The sequence below is a fragment of the Sinocyclocheilus anshuiensis genome, unplaced genomic scaffold, assembly GCF_001515605.1.
Source record: "Sinocyclocheilus anshuiensis isolate Anshui unplaced genomic scaffold, SAMN03320099.WGS_v1.1 scaffold2237, whole genome shotgun sequence".
Classification (NCBI taxonomy): Eukaryota; Metazoa; Chordata; class Actinopteri; order Cypriniformes; family Cyprinidae; genus Sinocyclocheilus; species Sinocyclocheilus anshuiensis.
The window spans coordinates 21,591-46,737 of NW_015551304.1; the positions used below are offsets into that span (position 1 = coordinate 21,591).

Consider the following 25,147-nt stretch of genomic DNA (forward strand, 5'->3'; position numbering starts at 1 on the left):
AGAAAAGAAAATCTGAATTCTGAATCAGCTATGATCGGCGCATCACTAATTAAAATACTAAGTAAAAGGCATCAAATTTGAAGTACAATCTGGGATGTCTTTTTCTATCAATTCTTCAATAGGTAGATCTTGTCTTTCATAAAGGTCGAGGTCAGGGATCTTGGGCCTAAAAAGGTTGGTGACCACTGGAGTAGAGCAATGATTTTTATATTAAACCAGACAGAACTATTAAAAATCCTCAAAATAAAATACTACAATAATATAAGTACCTGGATTACATAAGGCTGTTAATCATATTTTATGTGATGAAATGGCGTAAAGAGTGAGAGAGTCACTGGCAATTGCACTCTGTTTTTTTTTTTCATTGCTGGGAGGGATTCAAAAGAGCCATGGTTTATTAATTATCCATTTCATCACTGTTCTTACATAGCATGTATGCTGCCATGTAAGGTAAGATATTTACTGGATAGAAATTAAAAATTGTTTTGTGGCAACTACTTTAACTTCACTGTAATGTCAGATAGAATTAAAGTGTATGTGTATTTGGAGTATTGACCTCATGTGAACACAAAAACGGTCACAGCTTCTTTTAGCAGTATTTTAATATTGCTACATCATGGCTAGACATGACTGTTATTAACTTTAATTTGCATTAGAGAGCCAAAGTCCAGTTTGTTTACTCAGTCATATTTGCAAAGTCTCCAGGCATCCTAACTGTGCATCTGAAATCACATTCTGTCTGAGTAGGTAGTACATTTGAATTTGAACTAGCTTAGCGACAAAGTATGCTGTATTATATTATGAATAAGGATCGTATGAATGAAATTTAGATGTACTTCATCTGCCATGGTGGTACCGTCATGTGTGTAAGATACTTGAATGACAGGAGGAGGCTGTTGTAATCTAAATTTTTACTGAACACGATACAACACAGAGCAGGACATACATCTTCAGTTAGCACCTAGAACAGTCTGCATAACACTAGGGTTGTGACGGTGAGGAAATTTTCCCACCGGTTAATCGACGCGTGACAATACCGGTATCACCGCGGGGGCGGGGCGTTCCCTCTTTTCCTCTCTTTCCTTCGCTTTTAAATAGCTTAAAAGCGCCGTGCGCATTTTACTTTCACTTTCGAATTAGCGGCAGGTCGGCGTCAAAGTTGACACAAAGTTTAAATAAAGTAAAAATCAGCAAATAATGTGGAACCAATTAAATAAGAAACGAATGTTTAAAATAAACTTCCAAAATCACCTTAGATAAACGGCAAAAGTCACCAGGCTTTTCAAAATCCAAAATACTGCCAAACAGGCGCTTTTGCATCTCGTTTCGAAACTAAATCATCTGCGATCGTCTTGTCTGTCTCACCTCACTCTTCTTGTCAGTCAGCTCGACTCACTCTCCTCACTGGAGAAATGAAATCTGATCTGTGATGCAACTGTCGTTCAACTGCATTGAGCAGCCGCGTTCAGTTTTTAATTTTAGTGTCTTTTTTTTTTTCACTGAACTAAATTATTTTTATTTCTATAAAAAATCAAAATGACAGTGGGGGTCGGTGCCACGGTGGGCAAGTGACGTAACCGGTGTTGCGGCTTAACACCGGTATCACCGTCAGCACCATCTATCGCGGCAAGCCTACATAACACACCACTTCCCCTCGGGGAAAACTAGTAACTCCCCTCCCAGTCTTTAGCCCACTTAAAGGAACCTCACTATTGCAATATATTTAGCCAATACATTACACCCCTTTCTCCCAGTCCACAAAGTCTGAAATTCTTCTTGGGGGACGATGCTCTCTGGGTACCTCCTAGAAGGAGGGGACTCTGACATGCCCTCAGCCCCAGCAAGCTCCTCACCAGTGTTTTCCATCTCTATTGTGGGCGGCTGTAACTCAAGTATGTCAGCCCCTGCGGGTAGAGAGACAGTGTAGCAAACTGGCTCGGGGTTTGATGGGTCCACTGAGGGTACCATCAAAGATGGCCCAAGGAATCAACTTATGGCGCTTTTCCACTGCGTGGTACGACTCGGCTCAGTACGGCACGGCACGGTTCAGCTCGGCATGGTTTGCGTTTCCACTGCAGTTCAGTACCACTTTAGAGTGGGCGGGATTATTCACATGCCGTTATAGTTGCGCCGCCACTACTATCACGACTTCTAAAAAAAACTTTTTCATTCCGCGTCGCCCCATCAAGCTCTTGCTGGATCCGCTCCTCTGCTAACAACGAGAGGAACGTCTGTTTTTCCCAGCAGACAACGAAACTTTTTGGTTGTTAAAAAAAGGTGCGCTCGTTCAAAACAGTTGCGTTCGATTCTTCGCTGGCTGTGCTGATTTAAATCTAGCGGTTCTTTTGTGTTTGTGTCGCAAGTTCAGTGACGCAGGTAGTGACGATTCTCTCCGGCCAATCCGTGATCAGCAGAGTTTACACATCACGTTTTGGTAACGGTACGGTTCACTTGGAACCCCAACCGAGGTGGTACTAAAAAAAGTACCAGGTACCAGGTACTGTACCCAGTGGAAAACCCCCAAAAAGTGAACCATACCAAGCCATACCGTGCCGTACCATGCAGTGGAAAAGCGCCATTAGAATCCCTGCTGTAACTTCTCATGTACGAAACGAGCAAGTCGGGTCTGCCACTCGCCCTTGGTGATGCGAGATGGGGCCTCCTTGGTTGTCTGTACCATGCGTTCAGCTTGAGCCATCCAGCTCGGTTGATAAGGTGCTGTAGTGACGTGACGAATGCCATTGCGCTCGGCAAACTCTTGGAACTCTGTGGATGTGAAAGTAGCACCATTGCCTGAAACTATGACTATCGGGCAACCCATGTGTTGCAAAAAGCAGTCTCAGTGTGTTAATAACTGCTGGTGATGACATGGAACTCATCAGAGACACTTCTAGCCACTTGCTGTGTGCATCAACAACTATGAGAAATATTTTGCCTTGGAAAGGGCCCACAAAGTCAATATGCAGCCAGGACCATCTTGTACCACGAGAGCATCGTGCCCCAAGAAGATTTTAACTCCTTGCAAGTCCCTTCATGTGTACGATGCCAGGGTGTGCATCATGCAGCATATACCACCAGTACCTCTCTCCAAGCCTTAAGTGTAAGGTTAACAATCCTTTCGGTATGCATAGGTGCATCTGGCACCATTTCCAGTAGCAATACTTACAAAGGTGGTGGCGTAACAGCGTCAGATGCCGGCAGAGGTAGGATACGTAAATGATTCACAAACTCTTTTTGAGAATATTGCGAAGTACTACGTTTTATTAACATTTTGTTCCATTTCAGATGTCAGCGGTGGTTAATTTTGTGATGGAGAAACGGCCTCGACATCAAAAGATCAGCTGAAGGCCAAGAGTTTTTCCTGCATCACCTGTGAGAAAACATTTGTCCCACGAAGAAATTTAGTGAGAATTGTGAGAAAACAAACTGAGCAGAAAGACTTCAGTTGCGAGAAATGCGACAGCAGCTTTTCGTAACGCAGAAGAGAGAAGACTTCATGCAAAGTTTATCTACAAATAGTGCAGGAAGGATTTAAAAAAAATCTATTTAGTCTAAAAGCTCACGAATACAATGCAAAAAAAATGCAAGTGCAGCAAATGTTTCTGAACCAAATGCAGAAGACATGATTTGGAGGTGAGGATAAAGTCATTATTTTTGTTTTCTTTGCTCACAAAAATTATTCTCGTAGCTTAGTAAAATTACGGTTGAACCCCTGATGTCACTATTTTATCAAAGTCCTTACTATGTTTATGGGTCATAAGTAATACTAGACCTTTACTAACTAATGTAAATAAATGGTTTCATGCCTATTGAAGACTACGGCAAGAAATACTAGAGAAATTGAATCAAGTAATCAAGTGTAAAGATAAAACACTGCATAACCTTAATATTCTCTCTATAGATTGTTGCAACAAACAATTTTTTTTTTTTTTACAAGGCAAAGTAACCATCCAGGAAAATTTTGCGATAGTTTAGGATGCTTCAAAAAAAGAAAAATTACCTGCACTGTTCTGTGAACAATATTTAATGGTTTTGAAAAAATGTTATTCCAAACACTCAAACAGGAACCAAATGCTAACATTAAGGGAACATTTGCTGGTATGGTTTTCATTGGAATACATTCATTTAATCAAGAAAGATCTTTTCTCAGAATGTTATTAGCTCCATATCGTCTCTGTTCTCAAAGAGCATTTGTGCTGCCATGTAAGGGAAGATAATTACTGGGTAAAAATGTATCTTCTGTATTTCTTCCTTCCAACTACTTTAATGTGCAGATGGATGTATGATATAGAATTAAAATGTATGTTTATGGTGGATTTGGCACGGCCACTCATGGGAACACACAGTACCGTTTCTAGGCATAGCCAAGCTAGGCGGTCGCCTAGGGCACCACCAGCTGAAGGGGGCACCAATGAGCATGTACTGGCACTATATTTTAACAGGGTTGTGATAAAGAGTGGCACGGTCACCCTGAAATATGACTGCCGCCCCCACTGGATCCCCCAACATCACTGGGCTAGAGTAGTGTCAATCTGACGATGCCTGTATGCCATTGGATCAGAGCGCTGTCAATTGCTGCCGGATTGTTGCATGCTAAGTTTGCATTTGGAGCGCTTAAAGGTCCCCTGAAATTATTAGAAACACGCAGCGTTACTCTGTGTTGACGTCATTTTAACTGAAACAGGAAGACAGGGCGGGACATATCAAGAAGCCCCGCCCCTTTTTAAAATAGCCAATAGCGTTCGTTTATATCACAGCTTGGGCTAGAGCCGTTGAGCTCCGTAAAGCCGCATTTGACAGGGTATGCCAGCCACAATCTCATCCATATTGCTATAAAATATAGCATTCTGTGTAGAATTCAAATAGCTCCGATACATTTTGTGGTCTGCGGAGACTCGCGCATGTGATCCGCTCCGTGCTATCGTGTCTCTGGACCGGAGCAGAGTGTGTGTGCGGTGCGGTGGTTAGCGTGACACAGCGCCAAACCAGACTTCTTTTTTCCCTCAATAGAAAGCATATTTACACTGTTTGAATCGTTCCCTGTCCCCTATATAGTGCACTACGTGCCATTCACTGTACAGAAAATACTAAAAAACTTTAATTTTGATTTCATGGGGACTTTAATCATTAGATCAGTGGGCTCCGTCAGTGCTTTGGCAAGGTAACGTTTTTTTTTTTTTTTTGCCATGCAATAAAGCCAAGTTCAAAGGCCAATTTAAAATATTGGTACAATAAAAAGTGCACAAAATCAGTATTTTGTTTAGGCAGTATTTGTGGCAGTTGATAAATCATGTTGCGAGATTTGTCCAAAAGGTGTGCGTTTTCGCGCCAATGCATTGTTAAAGGATCAGCGTGTCGTGTAATATTCCCATATAAACTTAACAGCCAATTAAAAAATATTGGTATAGTAAAATTCGCTAATTCACGAGATCAATACATCCTTTATTAAACCGCTTTGTCGAATTTAATGCCTCCTTACGGAGGTGTCGAAATGCTGAATCAATTCATTCACTTCTAACAGCGCTTAATGGGAGCAGCGTCATACACATAGAGGGCAGAGCGTCGCGTTATTTAAAGGGGAAGTTCAAGCGTCAATGAGTAACAAAGGAACAAGTAGCTGCATTCTGAGCGTGTCGTGTAATATTCCCATATAAACTTAACAGCCAATTAAAAAATATTGGTATAGTAAAATTCGCTAATTCACGAGATCAATACATCCTTTATTAGACCGCTTTGTCGAGTTAATTGCATCCTTACAGAGGTGTCGAAATGCTGAATCAATTCATTCACTTCTAACAGCGCTTAATGGGAGCAGCGTCATACACATCGAGGGCAGAGTGTTGCGTTATTTAAAGGGGAAGTTCACGCGTCGTCAATGAGTACCAAAGGAATAAGTAGCTGCATTACTTTTATGCCACTGATCAGGCTTATATGTAGTTTGGGGTAACAAAGGGTTTTTACGGTGGCCGAGAGAGCTCAACGCGCTGCAAATAGAAAAAACACCTGCAAATTAAGAAAACAACTTCATCAATTTGACAACACGCGCGATTCAAATGCTCACAACACAACCAAATAAAGAAACGCACTGCAAATAAAATTCTTTATTTGTTTGCGTTGTGAGCATTTGCAGCACCTGCTGTCAAACTGATGAAGATGTTTTCTTGATTTGCTGGTGCTTTTTCTATTTGCATGTGTTTTCTGAAGTTGCAGCACATTGAGCTCTCTCGGCCACCGTAGGTTTTATAGGTTTGACTGAACTAATAATGCAAAAACTGACACTTTAAATCAATGTTTCAAGCAACAACAACAAAACAATTGAACAAAAAGTAGCCACTGATAATATCTAAACGTATCCAAATCCATATGTAATAAAATTAATTTATGTGTGATTTATGTGTAAATTATGTGCAATGTCTTAGCTACTAGGGATTGTTACATAGGGCTATACAGGCATCTAGTGGCTACACAATGATATTACAGATAATAAATTGTGCAAAATGTATATCTTAACAGTCAATTTACAAATAATGCATTCAGATTTGTGGAACTCAATGCGCTGAATCTCCACAAATTAGTGTCGTTACTATGACAACCAATTTGAATGTGACAAGAAACTGGTGTCTGAAAAGAATATATATGTATATATAAACATATATATAGCTAGAAACGGCCCTGGGAACACAAAACAGAAATCAGCCACAGCTTCTCTTAGCAGTTATTTAATACTTTTTTGAAAAACATCGCAGTACCACAACAGGGCTAAAATGACCCTTATTTCAAATACAAAAGTAACAGCAAAAAAACTCTTTTTTTTTCTACAAAAGATACAAAGATTTTGTGGAAAATGTAAAATAAAACATTTGTTTCTTATCAAATATCATAGAGAGCTAATAAAGACAACTGCTGCAGAAGCAAGGAGTTTAAAACTTTCACATTAGATTTATCGTCTTACAAAATCACATTGTTCTCAAAATGGAAACTCTGAAGCCCAAAGTATGCTTTAGTTTTGATGAGAAAGAAAATGTGTGCGAGCACAGGCAGTCGACGCATGCGTCATCTTTGTGCCATCAAAGCTATTTTCCCCCAGATGACCAAAAAAGTTCTCTGTACTCTTTAAAACTAGAGGTTAATCATCTTTAATTGGCCTGTTTAGCTAAGCCATCGTTAGAACAAACCAAACAATCCCTGAAAGTTGATAAAAGAACACATATCATAGGAACACGCAATATTAAATTGTATTAGATGATTCCATTTGACAGATTATACATGTATATATAGCTTTGTTTCTCCCATCAGTTAAAAACCCAAGTATACTTAAGGCTTTAGGAAGCTGAATTTGTGTTTTCATTGTGCATCCATCTGAGAAAACTCCTTGGACACATCATAAGAATCTCGATGTGTTTATCTCTCCACAATATTATAGTATCAGGAACAGTATCACTTTAATTCGAAGGAGGACAGGAGTTAACACAAGCCGTCTTTGTCACCTGCTCTGTGCAATGCAGCTCTGGCTCTGTTTAACTAGCTTTATGAAGCTAAAGTACCTCTCATCTGTTTCTCACATAAATAGAGGTTTCCCAACAGCTTAAAGACGTAAAGTGGCATGTAAGTGCAGATCATATAAACGCGGTGGTTTGTGATTGATAATCGATTAAGGCTTCAGAGAACACGACCTCTTTCATAAGGCACATAGGAGACGAGTTCTTCAAATATCTTCACAACATTTTCACATTTGTGAGCCTGGAGCACAAAAGCAGTCTTAAGTCGCTGGGGTATATTTGTAGCAATAGCCAACAATACATTGTATGGGGCAAAATTATTGATTTTTCTTTTATGCCAAAAATCATTAGGATATTAAGTAAAGATCATGTTCCATGAAGATATTTTGTAAATTTCCTACCGTAAATATATCAAAACTTAATTTTTGATGAGTAATATGCATTGCTAAGATCTTCATTTGGACAACTTTAAAGATGATTTTCTCAATATTTAGATTTTTTTGCACCCTCAGATTCCAGATTTTCAAATAGTTGTATCTCAGCCAAATATTGTCCTATCATAACAAACCATACATCAATGGAAAGCTTATTTATGATGTATAAATCTCGATTTTGAAAAATTGACCCTTATGACTGGTTTGGTGCTCCAGGGTCACATATAAGCAAATAAAAGCTGCCTTTTGCATGCAATATAAGACGTTCTCCGCTAAAGGCACGATACAGAGCAGCTAAAGTGTCTCCAAAGTCCATTAGAGAAAGAAGACTGCCCTGCATATTTTACTGATTTATCTGTTTTAGCTGATATGTGTGGAATCTAGGTCATGTGATGAGTCGAGACCTGAAATTCTTGCCTAACAGAGAGAAAGCAAGCAGTTACAGATCCTCTCAATGGAAAGGAGTCCCATGTGCTGCAGAATTAAAGCTCTGTGAGACTACCATGTGTCTGTAAAGCTCAAACATCTACAAGGGTCCTCCTGCACTGGCAGCCGCTCTATATCTTGGACTCTCCTGTGGTCTGATCGCTCCGTAGAGGTTGCTGTAGAGGTCAAAGGACACGTTTAGAAGCAGAACCATATTCTAGTGATGCACTTATTTAATCATCAACTGATCACAATTATTTAATAATCAGCTGAGTTGTATACAAACTTTAAAACTGCACATAAGCCCGTTTTAGTCAACTTTTTAATAATTATCTTCCTACTTAAATGTAAACATTTAAATGGTGGCTGAAATAGAACCTTGTTTTCATTAAAGAATTATTCAAACATACATTAAATACTGAGTTCATCAATAACAGGTTAAGTAAATATATATTGATAAATGTATTTAACACAATGCTCCTCTCCAGAGTTATTTTTTCTAGCTGACCAATGAGTTAATGGAAACCCCAGTGGGTTGCAAAAAGGTGGAAAGTGTCCAGTAAATTTCGGAAGTATTCCAGAAATTTTGGAAACTTTCCAGGAATTTGGAATGTTCCAGGGATTTTTGGAAAGTTTCCGGAAATTTTCCATCCCCTTAGCAACCCTAATGGAAACCGAATTGATTTCCTGATGTAAATGTGACGTTACGTTACATATCGTTGGTTTTTATTGACATCTTTACGCAGTTTAAACTCTGACTGATCGATTACATGAGAGTAAGAGTAATTTCAGTAAGTTATACTGATTCTTTCAACATATGTTCTGATGTCCATTAATGTTTATTTTGTGCTAGAACTAAAGAAAAGAGATGATCGTTTCACGTGCCGCTTAAACTGTTGCGCATGCTTCTGTTACAGAGCGCCAAAACGGTATTTATTATCAATTTTGAAACAGAATTTGAAAACTGAAACATAAGGTGTATTCTAAGAACGAAATAGACACCAACAGTCAAAACGCCAAAATGTTGTAATTAGAACGTTATTTAAAAGGTTACAAATCTTGTTAAGCATACAGCATTCTCCTAACCTTATTTTGATCTAACATCCTTTGAACATTTATTTGTAATATTCCAAGAACATTAGCATTCAGAAGATATCAGTAAGATCATAAGGACATTCTGAGAATGTTTTTATTTTACTTGTATCTTAACATTTGCATAACCTTTACAAAACATTAAAGTAAAAGGTAACATATTCAATGATGCTGACTTGCCATGCAGATTTACCTGACTGTTGCTGGACTGATTGGTGCTGAATTCTGAATATCTCTTCTGCTTAAGTGAGCAGATCCTGCTAATTAGCTTGCAATACTCGTCTCTGACCTGAAGGGGGCGATACAAAACACGTGAAAACACACCGAAGGCTCTTGGGCAGAATGCTGTGAAATGCTTTATGAATTATGAGGGAATCGGACGTCTGTCTGTTTGACAAGATCTTTGCCATTTAGCTTGAATCCAGACCATAACTGTGTTTTCCATTTTGTTGCATTGGTGTGTGTTTTAAATACCGGTTTGGACAGAAGGCAGTGCATGATGAAGATGAGCGCCCCCTGGAGGCTGTTCAAGATGGTGAAGAGGTACAACGCAACCTGAGTTCCTTTCTCCTGGAAGAGGAAGCAGCCGAAAACCCACATCCCTCCAAGAACACACATCTGAGCCACGGCGGTCACCGTAAACCCCCTGAAAGTCACCAGAAATGGGTTAGACTCAATGACTGAATCTATTTTGGACTCATATATTAACCCTCTGGGCCTCTTCGGTGATTTTTGACCGAAAAAATTTATATTACGAAATTCAAAAAATCGTGGCTTCATCGGAACGAGATGACACTTGGTGACTTTTATCACATTAGCTATGTGAACACACAAAAAAATCATGGACATGATTCGGATATGTTAAAGGGTCAAAAAAACCTCACACTTGGCTCCTTCGCGGTCAAAAATTACAGACATAGGAAATGAATGGGAAAAAAAAATGGATTTTAAATGTTTTCACTCTGTTTTAACATGAAATACTGCATTTATTGAAAAATAATAAATAATTAAATAAATAAAAATATATTAATTCTAATGGAAAAAATTGCTAATTAAAATTGTATAAATATTGCATAGTATCATAAAATCCTCTCAAAATTCTAAATCCTAATAATCAAAAAATATTATTAAACAAAAATGTATTGCACTGATGTTCCTGAAAAAAAAAAGTTACATTTCAAGGCTTCAGTCACTTTTGACCGCGAAGGAGCCAAGTGTGACCCTTAACCAAGAGGCCCAGAGGGATAAACACTCACCTGATGTTGCGGAGTTTGGAGAGGTCTGGATTGAGGCTGGAGAACTTTTGGGCCAGTTTCCACACAGTGATGATGAAGACAAAGCTGTTGAGGACGACGATGATGCAGACTGGCGCAAAGAAGCTCCATATGAAATAACGGTCAAGAGAGAGCCAACAGCTGGAACAAAAACACACAAAATAATCATCAAACGGCTGGAAACCACTCAGATAACACTGTGATTTAGAGACTGTCATGAAAAGCTGAAACACAAACAGCGCTTCATGCAAATTGACTCACTGTCTATCGGTGCCGTATCCCTTTGGGAAGGCGATGGCAGAGATTATGACGATGACGAGAGGGACTCCGTATCCCAGCAAATACATGTAGAGATGTTTTAATGTGGTGTGAAACACCAGCACAACCATCCGGTACCTCACACTTGGCTCCTTCGCGGTCAAAAATTACAGACATAGGAAATGAATGGGAAATTCGAAGAAAAATATGAAAACTCTTTAATCTTTTGGTGGTACAAACTACAAATCAGCAACTGTGCTGAACAAAAGTGCACAGCAATCAAGGGGTGACTCTAAAATATCAAGAGTTCAAAATAGACACACACACACACACACACACACAGAAATTAACTGGTAAGACTGCAACGGAGCAAATTCTGAGAATATTCAATGATTGTTTGAAATCATAATACAAAACCACCGGCCACAATCGCACACGCTACCTGAGACAAACAGAGAGAAACCGCACAACTACATGAGTAACGTTTGTAAACAAACACTGATGTTGGCTTGGCAAAGCCGTTTTTAAAGTTTTTACGTGAAGACAATAAAATGTTACCAACATGTTCTAGCACATTGCTAAAACTTTGAAGCATGTTGCTAACATGTTTTAACACATTGCTAGCATGATTTAGCATGTTGTAGCATGGTACCATATTTTAGCTTGTTGTTAACATGTTTTATAATGATTTAACACATTGTTAGCATGTTGCTAGCATGTTTTAACATTTTGCTAACATGTCTTAGCATGATTTAACACATTGTACTAGGATAATCGCTAAGATTTGCTAGTGATAGACGGCTTAAATACTCTACGTGTCCGATTGTGCTTCATCCCAATGAAAACGTATGGGATTTTGTTGCACTTTGGATCGTCCGGTTTACAAAAACCGTAAGTTAGATTAGTGAGAAAAAGATACAGCGACCCGGGTTGGACCAGTCTGAAGGACTGACCTGAGTTTGGTGGTTGTAGCTTAAAAACTCTAGGAGGAGACACCGTCCAAATTTAGTCTCAGAAATAGAAGCTTAAATAATAGATCAGTATCTTGGCTTTGTCAAGCCATCATAATAAACAGTAAACACTGCTTGCGATTATACAGAAGGCCCCCATATACAGAAGATATAAGACACACACCTCATTTTGAGTGCTGGAGATCCCGCAGAGGAAGACGAGGTCTGCGATGAAGAGACAGATGCTCAGATGAAGATGAATGCTGGTCCGGGTTCCTTGGATGGAGCGGCAGAACTTGAATGTCAAGATACAGAGAAACAAACAGACCAGAGACAGAACTAAACCCACTTGTGTGATCACCACCAACTCAAACGAGTCCTGGAAGAGAGGAAGAGGGAAAATCATCAACGTTTCATCTAGAATCTGAATTAAATATGTTAAATCCCCCCCTTCTGGCTCAGAGATGTACCTGGACAGGATAGAGAGCCATTAACACAGCGAAACTACTGAGATGAGAGCAGGAACACACTGTATGAGTGCTGTTAGACTCCGCCCTCTCACAGCCCCGCCCAGACCACGCCCCCTCCGCCTCATCCCAGTACACACAGGAGTAAGCCACGCCCCCAGACTCCGCCCTCTCCTGAAGAAGAATGATTGACAGTTCAGAAAAGGTAAAAAATACATGAATGTTTGATTTTCTGCATATGAAATGTGTGTGTCTCCAGAGAGATCTTGTGCTGGTCATAAGCTGGTCTGTCAGTATCTTCACCTCCACGTGTGTAAAGACGAGCGTCACCGGCTCTGCCAGCTGCTTGGTTTCTGCATTACTGACGACAGCCGTCACCACTTTAGAGTTGAGTTGATAAGTGACGCTTCTCTCTTTATCGTCTGATCTCTCGCTGCTCATCTTGTGGAGCAGGTCACTGGATGAGTTCAGATCTTTATAACTGACCAGAGCCGCAAACGCAAAACCTGTGAACAAGAGAACATTTACATCTCATCATGAAAGTGCTGATGGTTTCATTAGTACTAGAGGTCGACCGATGTATCGGTTTTGCCGATTAATCGGCACCGATAGTTGACCCTACAACTGTTTCCCAGCTGGTGCTGAAGAGGGCGGAGTCTGTGCTCAGAGAGACACGCCCACTGGGCGGAGTCTGATTCCGTGTGACTGCAACCTCAGCAACTGTCAATCACATGATCATACAGAACAACTGCTTTCAGTCTTAAACAACAATTACAAATGAATGAGTGTAAATCTGTGTTTATAATAAAGTCTATTTCTCACAACAGTGTCCATTCAGTAATCAGAGTTCCTGCAGGTTTTAGACTTTTAAAGACCTTTTTAAGAGCAAATAAAGAAAATCCAGTACAGACTTATAAAGATTCCTAAATCAACATAAATTTACTTGAAAAGCAAAATGACTTTAGATAAGAAAGTCTTGTTTCCTGAAAAACGGTTCAAAATGAAGTGAATTTATGGTTAAAACAAGAACAAATATTTCTCAATGGGTTCAAATAAATGAACTTAAATCAAAAGGAAGACAAGTTTAATTCCACATTGGCAGATATCTGTTCTCGCTTTAAACATAAACCCACTTTATTTTGTTCATTTTCTCAGAAAACAAGACTTCATATCTTCCTTTCGCATCTAAAGTATTTGATTTAAGAATGTTTAGATATTTGAAAATATTTGCTGTGGAATCAAGACTTTTAAAGACCCGCAGAAACTCTTGAACACAGTGTCTGAACTGTAATGTTTGTTGTTTCTCACAGGTGTTGTGTGTCTCCATCCTGGTCACAGGCTCTTTCAGCTGAGGTCCGATCAGACGCATGCTGCTCTCCACCGCGTCCAGAAACTGACTCAACGTCTCGCCGTCAGCGATGTTTCCTTCAGACAGCAGCTCGTCAGAGGAAGTGAACACATTCTGTCAAACGCAGTGAGATTTAGAGGAATATTCCTGGTCAAACTGCTCTGTCAACACGCACAGAAATGCAAAAGAAAGAGAAGGAAGGCTGTTTGTTTCACCTCCAGTAACTGCTCTCCCGTCTGACGGCAGGTCCGATGAGACGCATGCTGCTCTCCACCGCGTCCAGAAAGTGACTCAACGTCTCGCCGTCAGCGATGTTTCCTTCAGACAGCAGCTCGTCAGAGGAAGTGAACACATTCTGTCAAACGCAGTGAGATTTAGAGGAATATTCCTGGTCAAACTGCTCTGTCAACACGCACAGAAATGCAAAAGAAAGAGAAGGAAGGCTGTTTGTTTCACCTCCAGTAACTGCTCTCCCGTCTGACGGCCGCCGTTTGGATCACGCAGAGACTCACAGCTGCTCCTCAACAGCGCCAGTAAATGCTTCAACTAGAAGACACACAGAAACCAAACTCTGATTACTGATTATTCACTAAGCTCTACCGAAATAATCACGAGGGGTCATTCTACCTTTACAGGCGTGTCCTCCGCGTCAGACTCAAAGTGGTCGCAGCTCATCTCTGCGCACAGCAGCAAGACACAGTTAATTGTTTCGCACATTAGCAGCTACACCATGAACACAGATACGCTCATGCAAACTGAACGCTCACCGATGCATTTTGACTGGTTGTTGCCATAGTTACTGTAACCCTGGTGGCATTTGCAGCTGTAGCCACCTGGATTATTGTAGCAGTCTGCGTTTCTGCCACAAACATCTGGATCTGAACACTCATTGATGTCTGAGAGAGAAAGAAGACGTATGAATGCGGATTCCCATGACTATTTGTATTTAAAGGGGTCATATGATGCGATTTCAAGTTTTCCTTTCTCTTCGGAGTGTTACAAGCTGTTCGTGAATAGATAAGATCCCTAAAGTTTCAAAGACTAAAGTCTCAAACCCAAAGAGATATTCCCAACGTCATATGACCCCTTTAATAACATTGCAATCATTTAGATAGACAGATATAGAGACAAGTGTACACTACACAGATATACAGTTCAAAAGAGAAGAAATGCTTCCATTCAACAAGGTGTTTTCACACTTGGTCCTTCTCAGGGGTCTGAGCGTGGTTCGCATGATTTTTGGCCCATATGTGAACACTTCGATCGAGCTCAGAGCCCTCAGAAGCGAAGCGAACCGAGACCACCTCATACAGTTCGCTTTCGGCCAAATGTGAGTCTCTGCTTAGGCTGGTTTTAGCTTTTTTTTCAGCAGGGTTGTGTTTAAACTGTCAAAAACAGCCATGGTTCACATAAACACAGTTGGCTTTGTCTCAATCTAATGTAAACATCGGGGAAAGTAATCGTATGTGTATCAATATACTGATTCTAGTACAGCAGCCTTATTCATACGATGAATAATATGCCGTTTTATTTTTAACATTTGATTATTCCATTTCTTACTTGAATGCTGCTTTTAAGGAAACCTACTGTACCTGGAAATTTTAAAGCAGTTTATTATGTTTTCTTTTATTTATTTTAATTGCCTTTTTTTCTTCTTCAATGTCATCAATGCCTTGTGCTACAAAATAAACATGATTGCATAAACAAGGAAAACAATTCAAAATATATATTATTTACAAAGGTCTACGAAACTTATTTCTGTGCAAAAGATAAACTTGTACAAATATTCCACGTTCAAAGGTAAGCTCGCAATGTTGTTTCACAAAATAATAATTCTAACAACAACAATCTTTACATACAATTTCTGGGTTAGTGAGTCACATACATTGTAAGTGAATAGGATCAAATTTTGGAGGCCATAGGGTCAGCCATCAAACACTGAACTGAACTGGATGCAAAAGCAACAGTCTGAACACAAAGAGGTCTGAGACTCCATTACTGCTTAAGTGGACCAAAAAAAGGATCCGAGTCCTCTTTCAGGAACAGGGACAGTGTGAATGTAAAGAAAACTGGGTCCTTTTTCACTTGGTCCACTTATGGCGCTTACGGCTCGGTACGGTTCACTTTTGGGGGGTTTTCCACTGGGTAAAACTGCAGTGGAAACGCAAACCGAGCCGAACCGAGCCGTGCCATACCGTACTGAGCCGTACCGAGCCGAGTCGTACCACGCAGTGGAAACGCGCCATTAAAGGGGTCTGGGTTCGGTTCTTTTAAAAAGGACTCAAGTGTGAAAACACCCTTAAATTGATCAAAGGTGAAAGTAAGGTACCCTTTATAATGTTACGAAAGATTCAAATAAATGCCGTTCTTTTGAACGTTCTATTCATCTGTGAATCCTGAAAAATAAAATGCATCACGGTTTCCACAGAAATAAATTATATTTGAACAGATATTCATAGCTATTAATAACATTTCACAATATTTCTGTTTTTACTTTATTTTTGATAAATAAATACAGCCTTTGTGAGCAGAAGAGACTTCTTTCAAAAACACTAAAACATGTCACTGACCCCAAACTTTTGACATGCATATAAAGATTATGATTAAAATGTAATTTAAAGAGCTGTTATAGTTGGACGTGACAGCAGACACACACAGCAGCATGTTACGATAATTGTGATCAGCATCCAAAACACACTGGAGTCAGTATCATTATTCATCATTAGTAGCAGGACAGATGCTCACCTGTACAGGTGCCGTTCTCATGTGTGAGAAACCCTGGAGAACAGATGCAGAGGAAACTTCCAGGTGTGTTAAAGCAGCCGCTGTGAACTCCACACACTGAGGACACACACTCATCCACATCTGCAGTGGACACACACACACACACAGATACACACACAGACGAGTGTTTAATTTAGACACAAGCACAAGTTCACACATAAAGTAGTTAAATGATAGCGGTTAGAGAGACGATGACAGCTGTCTTACACTGGAAAACACATTTATCAGTGACCTTTATTAATGATTGCATCAGCCAGACTACATGAGGTTATGTCAACAACTGTCTCTCTGTGCTTCTGGATGAAACCAGGACTTCCTAATCGACTGCTACTCGTTTTATAAATAGCAACTCGTACTGTTTTGCAAAGTTTCTTTTTGTATGAGAAACCTAAGATAATCTAAAACATTTGTCAAACATCAGAGCTCAATGCATGAGACGCAATATGTCACAATGCAACTCAACTTGATCTATCTCCAGTGTGACAAATGAGCCATCCTTTCTATCAGATGTTTATACATGTTTTGCAAAGGCAAATGTAATGCTTTCATTCGCTAGGTGATAAATTAACGGTACCTGCATGCAAAGTCATACTGAAATCATGTGGAGAAGTAGCATACTGCAGTTTCATTGCTATTTCTTCCTCTGAGCTGGTGGCAAGAACTGTTTCTGTGAACTTATATTATATGCTTAAAAATGCTAAATGCATCACATGGATCTTGGATGGTTATAATCAGGGTCAGAAATTAACTGGGGCTTTGGGGGAAAGCCAACAAAAATGATAAAAATCCCTGTGTTTTTATCCGTTATCTAATACACATTTATTCTAGGCCTATAGATTTACACAATTTTAACTAGATGACACTAATGGTAAAAAAACTAATTTCTGGAAGGCAAGCATTGACCTTTAATGAAAAAAAAGGTAATTTCTGAATTGTAATGATGTTCTTTGGTTTGATTAACAGCCAAATGAAAAGCACAATGAGTGAAGCAGCTCACCTTCACATCCTGAGTCTGTTCTTGTTTCATGAAATCCAGGTGGACAGATGCACGTGTAGGAGCCGATGGTGTTTTTACACTTCATATCACCTGAGCATTCATGTGTTTTCTCAATACACTCATTGATATCTGTTGGGGGAAGCAGCTGATATTAGTTACTGTATTTAAATCATAGTAGTGGATTCTTATGTCCCATAATTCTCTCTCGTACCCCTACACTGTCCCGTTGTTGCTGTAAAATTGGGTGTTGTTGGCCAAAATCCTTTATTGCAGGTGCAGTAGTAGCTTCCATTTGTATTGAAACACTGAGCGTGATCGCCACACACACCTGGAAGCGTCACACACTCATCTGTATCTGTAGACAATCAGGAAGGAAACATCATTACAACGTTAGAAGAGAACTACAGTTACACAAATTCCCTCGTTTGAGTGACACACAGACCTTTAACTGTGTGTTATGACAGAAACATATTGTATTAAAACACATAAGGTGCTCATTACCAACACAGATCTTGTTTTTTATTCTGAATCCAACGCCACATCCGCGAGATTCAGCAGACTGCAGGAACAGACCTGATGAAGACAAAGAAAAAAAACAAGATCTGTATAATTATGCATGCATTTATAAATCTATAAATCCATCCCGCCATCTGAAAAACTCTCCTGTCAGACCAAATTATACTTACTAATTATAAACACAAAAACGTTATTACAAACACAAGTTTAAATAAAAATTGTAATTCACTAAGCCTTTTCATGTATTAATATTCTCATTTATGCATTATTTATTAATGTTCATTTATTAATCTTATTTCATCTTAATATGCAAAATCAGCCACCCTTACGAAAAAGAAGGTTATTCAAGTGTGCTATTAGTATACTTCTTTTAAACTAAAAATAGGAAAGTATACTTTTAGTCTATTCCACGGCATTGTAGATTCAAACGTTGCAGGATATAAGTGAATAAGATGCGATCTTCGCAGTGGTGAGGTTAACTTTTGAAACATCTCAAGAGGACATGTGGGGACTGTTTGCATTTGCTTGATAGTCAAAAATATTTTATCTGCCTTATCTTGTGGATAATACGAGGTAAGTATTCAAAAAGTAGTCTAACAAACTTCTATAAAGTCCGAATATCGGTATTGAAAATGACGAAACGAGGGTTGAATACAGTTTTTAGATTCTTAACATGTAACGTACATGTATCGTTGGTTGCAGCTCTTTATTGCAGTCTGCATGCAAACAAAACACACTTTCACACATATACAAAACATTCATCTAACCACACATACCAATGACCCAAATCCATTGTGTATGTGTTTAGGAAACCATAGATGCGATTGAAAATGTCCCGTACGAGCTGCAGCGAGTGCTGTGGCTGATGTGTCGAGCGATTCTACGAACATTTCTCACAACACTCAGAATAATCTGTTCATCTACAAAACGAGAGAGCGCTTCACACCATTTTCAGACCTTCTTTTTCTCGCCTACTGACTTTTAGTTTAACACAGAGCTACAGATTTTCCACCCAGCACTCACACTCAAGTCATGCAACTCTTTTTTGGTTAATGTTGCAACATTTATTTCAGTCTTACGTGTCAGTGTCAAACCTACTGTCTAAAGTGTGAGTGTAGAAAAACCCTAAAAAACCATAGATGCGATTGAAAATGTCCCATACGAGCTGCAGCGAGTGCTGTGGCTGATGTGTCGAGCGATTCTACGAACATTTCTCACAACTCTCAGAATAATCTGTTCATCTACAAAACGAGAGAGCGCTTCACACCATTTTCAGACCTTCTTTTTCTCGCCTACTGACTTTTAGTTTAACACAGAGCTACAGATTTTCCACCCAGCACTCACACTCAAGTCATGCAACTCTTTTTTGGTTAATGTTGCAACATTTATTTCAGTCTTACGTGTCAGTGTCAAACCTACTGTCTAAAGTGTGAGTGTAGAAAAACCCTAAATAAAGTATAAGGTCAGTGAGGGGTTTTGTGTCATCCCTTGTAATATATATTTGGGTTTCATTTTGACTGTTGGTGGTCAAATATACTGCAGTAACCTTTGATTTGCTTAGCCTGTGGAGTTTTTCAGCAGTGGTGAACTACTAAAACAAATCACATGGCCCTTCAGCTGTCAGATGTCTTACTTTCACGTGTCTGTATAAGCAAAACTTGCAGTGAAAAAGTAAAGTGGCATTTGAGCAACTATTTCAGCATCATGTGTCAGGCAATCATGCGTGTGTGCGGTAGAGGTTTGAACTAAAGCGGACGTTCATCTCAACCATCTGTGGTTACACTGCCACAAGTTTCACAGTAAGATTTGGTTAGCGTATTTAGTTGACTTCTAGATACAATTCTGCACTCTATACCACTAATCTCAACCCTCCCACGTGACCTAAAGCATTCTTATATTTTCATTAAGACATGTTTATTAAGATGTTTCCTCTTGGGAAATGAAGTTCAGCTTTTACGGTCCTTGTGAGGACATTTGGTTACATATAATTTAAGCAAACTGTGACCCACAAACATGGTGCAAAATGAACACCAAGTGTCAAATGAAAGTGAGGGCGCCCACACATTAGATTTTACACTGCTTCAGAAAGCATTTCAGTCTGATGCTGAGGAAAAACACAAGAGCTTGTGAAACTGAAGCTCTGTCATAAAAGTTGAGAAAGCTTTAACTGTGCTGCACCACATTCTCACAGAGCTGCGCTGATCAATGAGAATTACAGAGAAGCGCTTTTGAAAATCCAATTAGCTGTTTTCCCTTTTGCTTGAAGAACTTTTAATATTCTTGGAACCTTTCAATTGGCAAAAAAAAAAGGTTATTTCAGTTTAGGTTTTTAAAATGTTCTTCAAAAATGGTTCTTTGAAGAACTATTCACTGAAAGTAAAATTGTGAATTTTGAGAGGCATTTCACTGAATTATGGACAAAGCAAGACATCTAAAAGGTAACTGTTTTCTGAAAATGACAAGTTAAAGAAACTGGATGTGATGTAATAGATTCCATTCACCCAGCCTGTTTTTGAATGTAAATGACATTGTTTAAATAAATCCATGAATTAGAACATTTTGTGGAATGGAAAGGTTAGATGTTTAAAGGTTCTTCATGGAACCACCGATGCCAATAAGAACCTTAATTTTTAAGATTGCAGGTGTCAAGCCTTTTACTTCAAAATGAGATCTAAATTAATTACTTTAATGAAATCCAACATTAACAAACAGGCATAAAACTTTTAATATCCAACATAAAATAAATTTAATATAAATTCATTGACAAAACACACACACACAAACAGACTGTTTTGATGTAGTTTCTTATCAGTCTTATCTTACTGTCCTCTGGTGTCTGTGTTTTGTCTAAGAAAGAGACTCTTCATTATGATTCAGTGATGTGAAGAACATGTGGGACGTCTGTCTGGTTTCATGGAGAAACGCTCAAAGAATAGAGTCCTTGTTTAACACACACACACACACACACACACACACACACCCTTATATCCTCATGTCTGACACATCTGCTCAAATGACCAGTCCAGTCCAAACAAACACCTACTCACCCAAAAGAAGTGCCCACTTCAGCTCCATGTTAGGAAACACCGTAACTGCTGTCAGTCTGTTTATGCTTTGGTTTATGATATGAAATTGCCAAAGACAATCTGTTTTCCAGTAAGTCCTCAGAGATTCCCGTCACTGTCTTCCACTTTATATCCTTCAGGACTCTTGAGCGGTTTGAAATCCTCAGCTCTTCTCTGTCTGATTAGAAGCTCTTTTAAAATAGATTTCTGTTTTTTGTTTAATTTCCCAGATGATTCCTTCTTGGGACCTTCTCGTCTTTCCCCACGCGGTTGGAGAGTTTCCACTATTGTGTGCTGCTACTGGGTGAGAAGTCAGCAGCTATTCGTGGCCGACACTCCCCCTGGAGAGAGAGAGAGCGAGAGAGAGAGAGAGAGAGAGAGAGAGACAGAGAGAGAGAGAGAGAGAGAGAGAGAGAGAGAGAGAGAGAGAGAGAGAGAGAGAGAGAGAGAGAGAGAGAGAGAGAGAGAGAGAGAGAGAGAGAGAGAGAGAGAGAGAGAGAGAGAGAGAGAGAGAGAGAGAGAGAGAGAGAGAGAGAGAGAGAGAGAGAGGAGAGGTGGTCTGCTCAGTGTGGGCTGAACTAATGAGAGCGAGGAGGGACGCTTTTGTCTTTTCAGCATTTCTGTTTCAAGATTGTGTGTAGAAAACAGAGAGTTTGTTGTGCTGAAGAAAGACAGGACAGAGAGAGAGAGAGAGGATGGAATCACACAGAAACCGTCATTTTGTCACAGTCAGTCCGTATTTTGGTTATACAGGTGTTTTTAGGACTCCCATAATAAACTGACCCTAAAGTTCATCTTGATCATTACATTTGCACTTGAGTTGTAGGTCAAATGCAAGAAAGTCTTTCTATATGCTATAATGTGCTCTAGAGATCCGTTTCAGACCAGAGAGCTCAGTATAACCAAAGGGTGTCGGGCGCCACGGTGGTTAAACAAGTAAAAAAATGAAACAAACTGGTGGTTTTCCAATAACAATATTTTGAAATAATTTTGAAAATTAAACACTCAGACCACTCAAGATGAACTGAGGAAACGCACCAGCAGCATTCTGACAACACACACATTCTGAATCAAAGAGGAGAAACAGAGAAACTGATCCCACGACAGACAGAAACATCACAGACACGCCAGGAATGTGATCAATGCAGAAAAACCTGATGGATCAGATGTGATCGGTGCTGCAGAAACCAGAACACACACACACACACACACACACACACACACACACACACACACACACAATAATCATTTAATATGAAAACTTTTTTTTCTGCTAGTCTTTAAAACAGCACCACAGTTTATTTTAGCACTGAAGGACTGAATAAGAACACTACATATGCTCATCCCAGAAATCCTTGGAAAACAATACAACTCTACAGTTATTTTATTGTGCATTCATATCAGACTTTATTATGTATTCAGATTCATGTCTGTGTGCATGGCTTTGTGATAAAAGCTAGGAAGAAAGGCCGGACTATGTGTCAAGGCAGAGCGGTGAAATGGTTCATTTCTAATTGTACAGATTACGGGTCGACCGATATGTTTTTTTCAGGGCCGATACAGATTATTACAGATCAAGTAGACGATAACAGATATTTCTGAACTGATATACATGTCTGGTGTAAACATTTAAATTAATGTCAAAATTAAGAATAACAAGGGCTCTGACAAAAACTTTCTTTAAATGCTTTTAAATTATTTTATTGGCAAATCGGTTTTGAAAATGACCAATATCCATAAAAATGCTTAATATCGGCGCCGATAATTGGTCAACCCCAAGCACACACACACACACACACAGACACACACAGAGACAGACACACACACACACTCACACAGACACACACACTCTCCAAATGACCAGTCAAAACTCACTGTAACATCAGTCACAGTAATATCACTCACACAAACTAAACAACCACATCAGCTCAGTTCTCATGAATGTTTCACTGATCCACACACACTGTTACTGTTTCTATGAGTGTCAATCATCCACAGATCAATAACCTTCATAAAGCAGCTGTGTGATCAATAATCACGCTTCCTGATGGTAAGTTACAGGTGTGGTAAAACACGCCAGTACTATGGTACCTTGACATTTACCGTGGTACTGAATGTGTTGATGTTGTCTGAGGTAGTTTACCACAGTATTACCATGGTACTTTAATAAGTGGATTAGACTCACACGCGACTCTTTCATTAATAATCGACTAATCAGTGTAAACCTGCTTTTGTTTGTTTAATTGACTATAACAGGGGCGTCATTGTTTTGACGCGTCGCGACGCGCTCAGTATCGCGTCGGCTCCGATATACACCACCGACACACACATGAAACACACACATCGCTCATGTCTCACACATGTGAGTGTTTGATCGCCGTATTCGTCGTTATCACGTCGTTTCGTACTTTAATCCCGCGAGCGCTGCTAATGCTAAAGCTAATGTGACGCCAGCGGATGCAAATCGCGTCCGTGTGTCGTGAAATCGCCTTACCTTCCTCTCGCCACCGTCCATCTCGCTCGCCGACACCGGAACCGAGCCGCATGCAGCTGTCAGGAGGCCGTGAGCGCGCGCATGATCCGGTGCTGATCCGGTTGTGATGTCCGTCACCGACTGACTGACTGACTGACGCTCATCTGGGACGGAAGCCGCGGAGGCTCGGTGCGGCCACGCGTTGCTGTAATTCCGCTGTGCTGCCGATAGAGGGCGCATCGCGTCTACAGCGCAATCACTGGCTCAGTCTGTAAATTATTGTATATTGTATGTATTGTCATGTAGGCTATTATTACAATCAAACCGTAAGTGCAATGTTCCAAGATTGAATAGAATCAGACTAAAGCAACCTTGGAAATCAAAAGTACACCATACGGAAGCTGTGGTATTATGTTAATGTAATATATTATTGTGTTTTATGTGAGTGTAAGGTGCAATTTCATAAATGTAATTGTAAGGTTTAATCTGCGGACTGAATATATTAATTTGTTAATGATTTATTGATTGTTTATTTAATAACTGTGAACACACACACACACACACACACACACATGCAATGCAAAGTCCACGGATCACCAGCCTGTGTACATGACCTTGACTACCAAACACCAGCACAATAAGCTGGCATTTGTACCCAAGGTTCTCAATGCTAGATATCAATGACTGATATTTTAAAGTCTTAGAGCAGTAAGAGTCCTCCATAAACAACTCAAATGCACATGACACCTCAGATAGTGTAACTGTTTTGCCATTCTGAGAGATGTTAACGACATCTGGTGTATTAGCAATTACTAGAAAAGTGTTTGCAGGTGAGTTGAACCATTCAGACTGTAGAGTAGTGTGTTTAAAGATCTGCTCATCAGCCACACAGGGAATCTGAGCAGCAATGAGGTCCACAAGTCTGTCATGTCTGGCAGTATATAGTCCTTTAAATGATGAACAACTGTTCATGATGTGGGCTACTGACTCCAGGTGTTGAGGAGGGTCATGCAGCAGGCAGAGGGGTGAATGGGTGGAGGGAAACCACAGTGATAGGTTGTATTTTGTAGGAAGAACCTGTAGACGTGCTTTTACACAGAAAGTGAGGATCTCCTCACTGATCTTACACACTTATAACTATAGAAGCCCATTTCTGACATGTAAGAAAAAAAACATGCTTTGGTAAGTCATCCCTGATAGCACACCTACATCACGGAGATGTCTATTTTACATCTGCAAGATTAATTTTTAAAGCGTTTCCTATCAGATGTCAAATAGACGTTTAGAAGATGTCTTTAAGATGTTATTATTTAGAATGTATTTAAAACTGACACCTGTACACAGCAGATGCTTTCCAGATGAAGCGATCTTTAACAGACTTCTTGCAGACGTACCTGTGCTATCTGGGATAGTTTGAGTCGGGATATTTACTCTGAAAAGCGAAATTATGAAATACTACGACATAAAAAGTCGAAATTATGGCATACTAAATCTAAATTATGACTATGACACAAAGATAATTATGGCTTTAAAAAAAGCAATAAGCCCCGTGAAGCCGTGGTTT

The 25,147-nt window shown here is 39.6% G+C and overlaps 1 pseudogene; it reads right to left on the minus strand.

Moving 5' to 3' along the window:
- Positions 1-8,120: 8,120 nt before the first annotated feature.
- Positions 8,121-21,380, minus strand: LOC107663465 (CD97 antigen-like; annotated as a pseudogene).
- Positions 21,381-25,147: the final 3,767 nt, after the last annotated feature.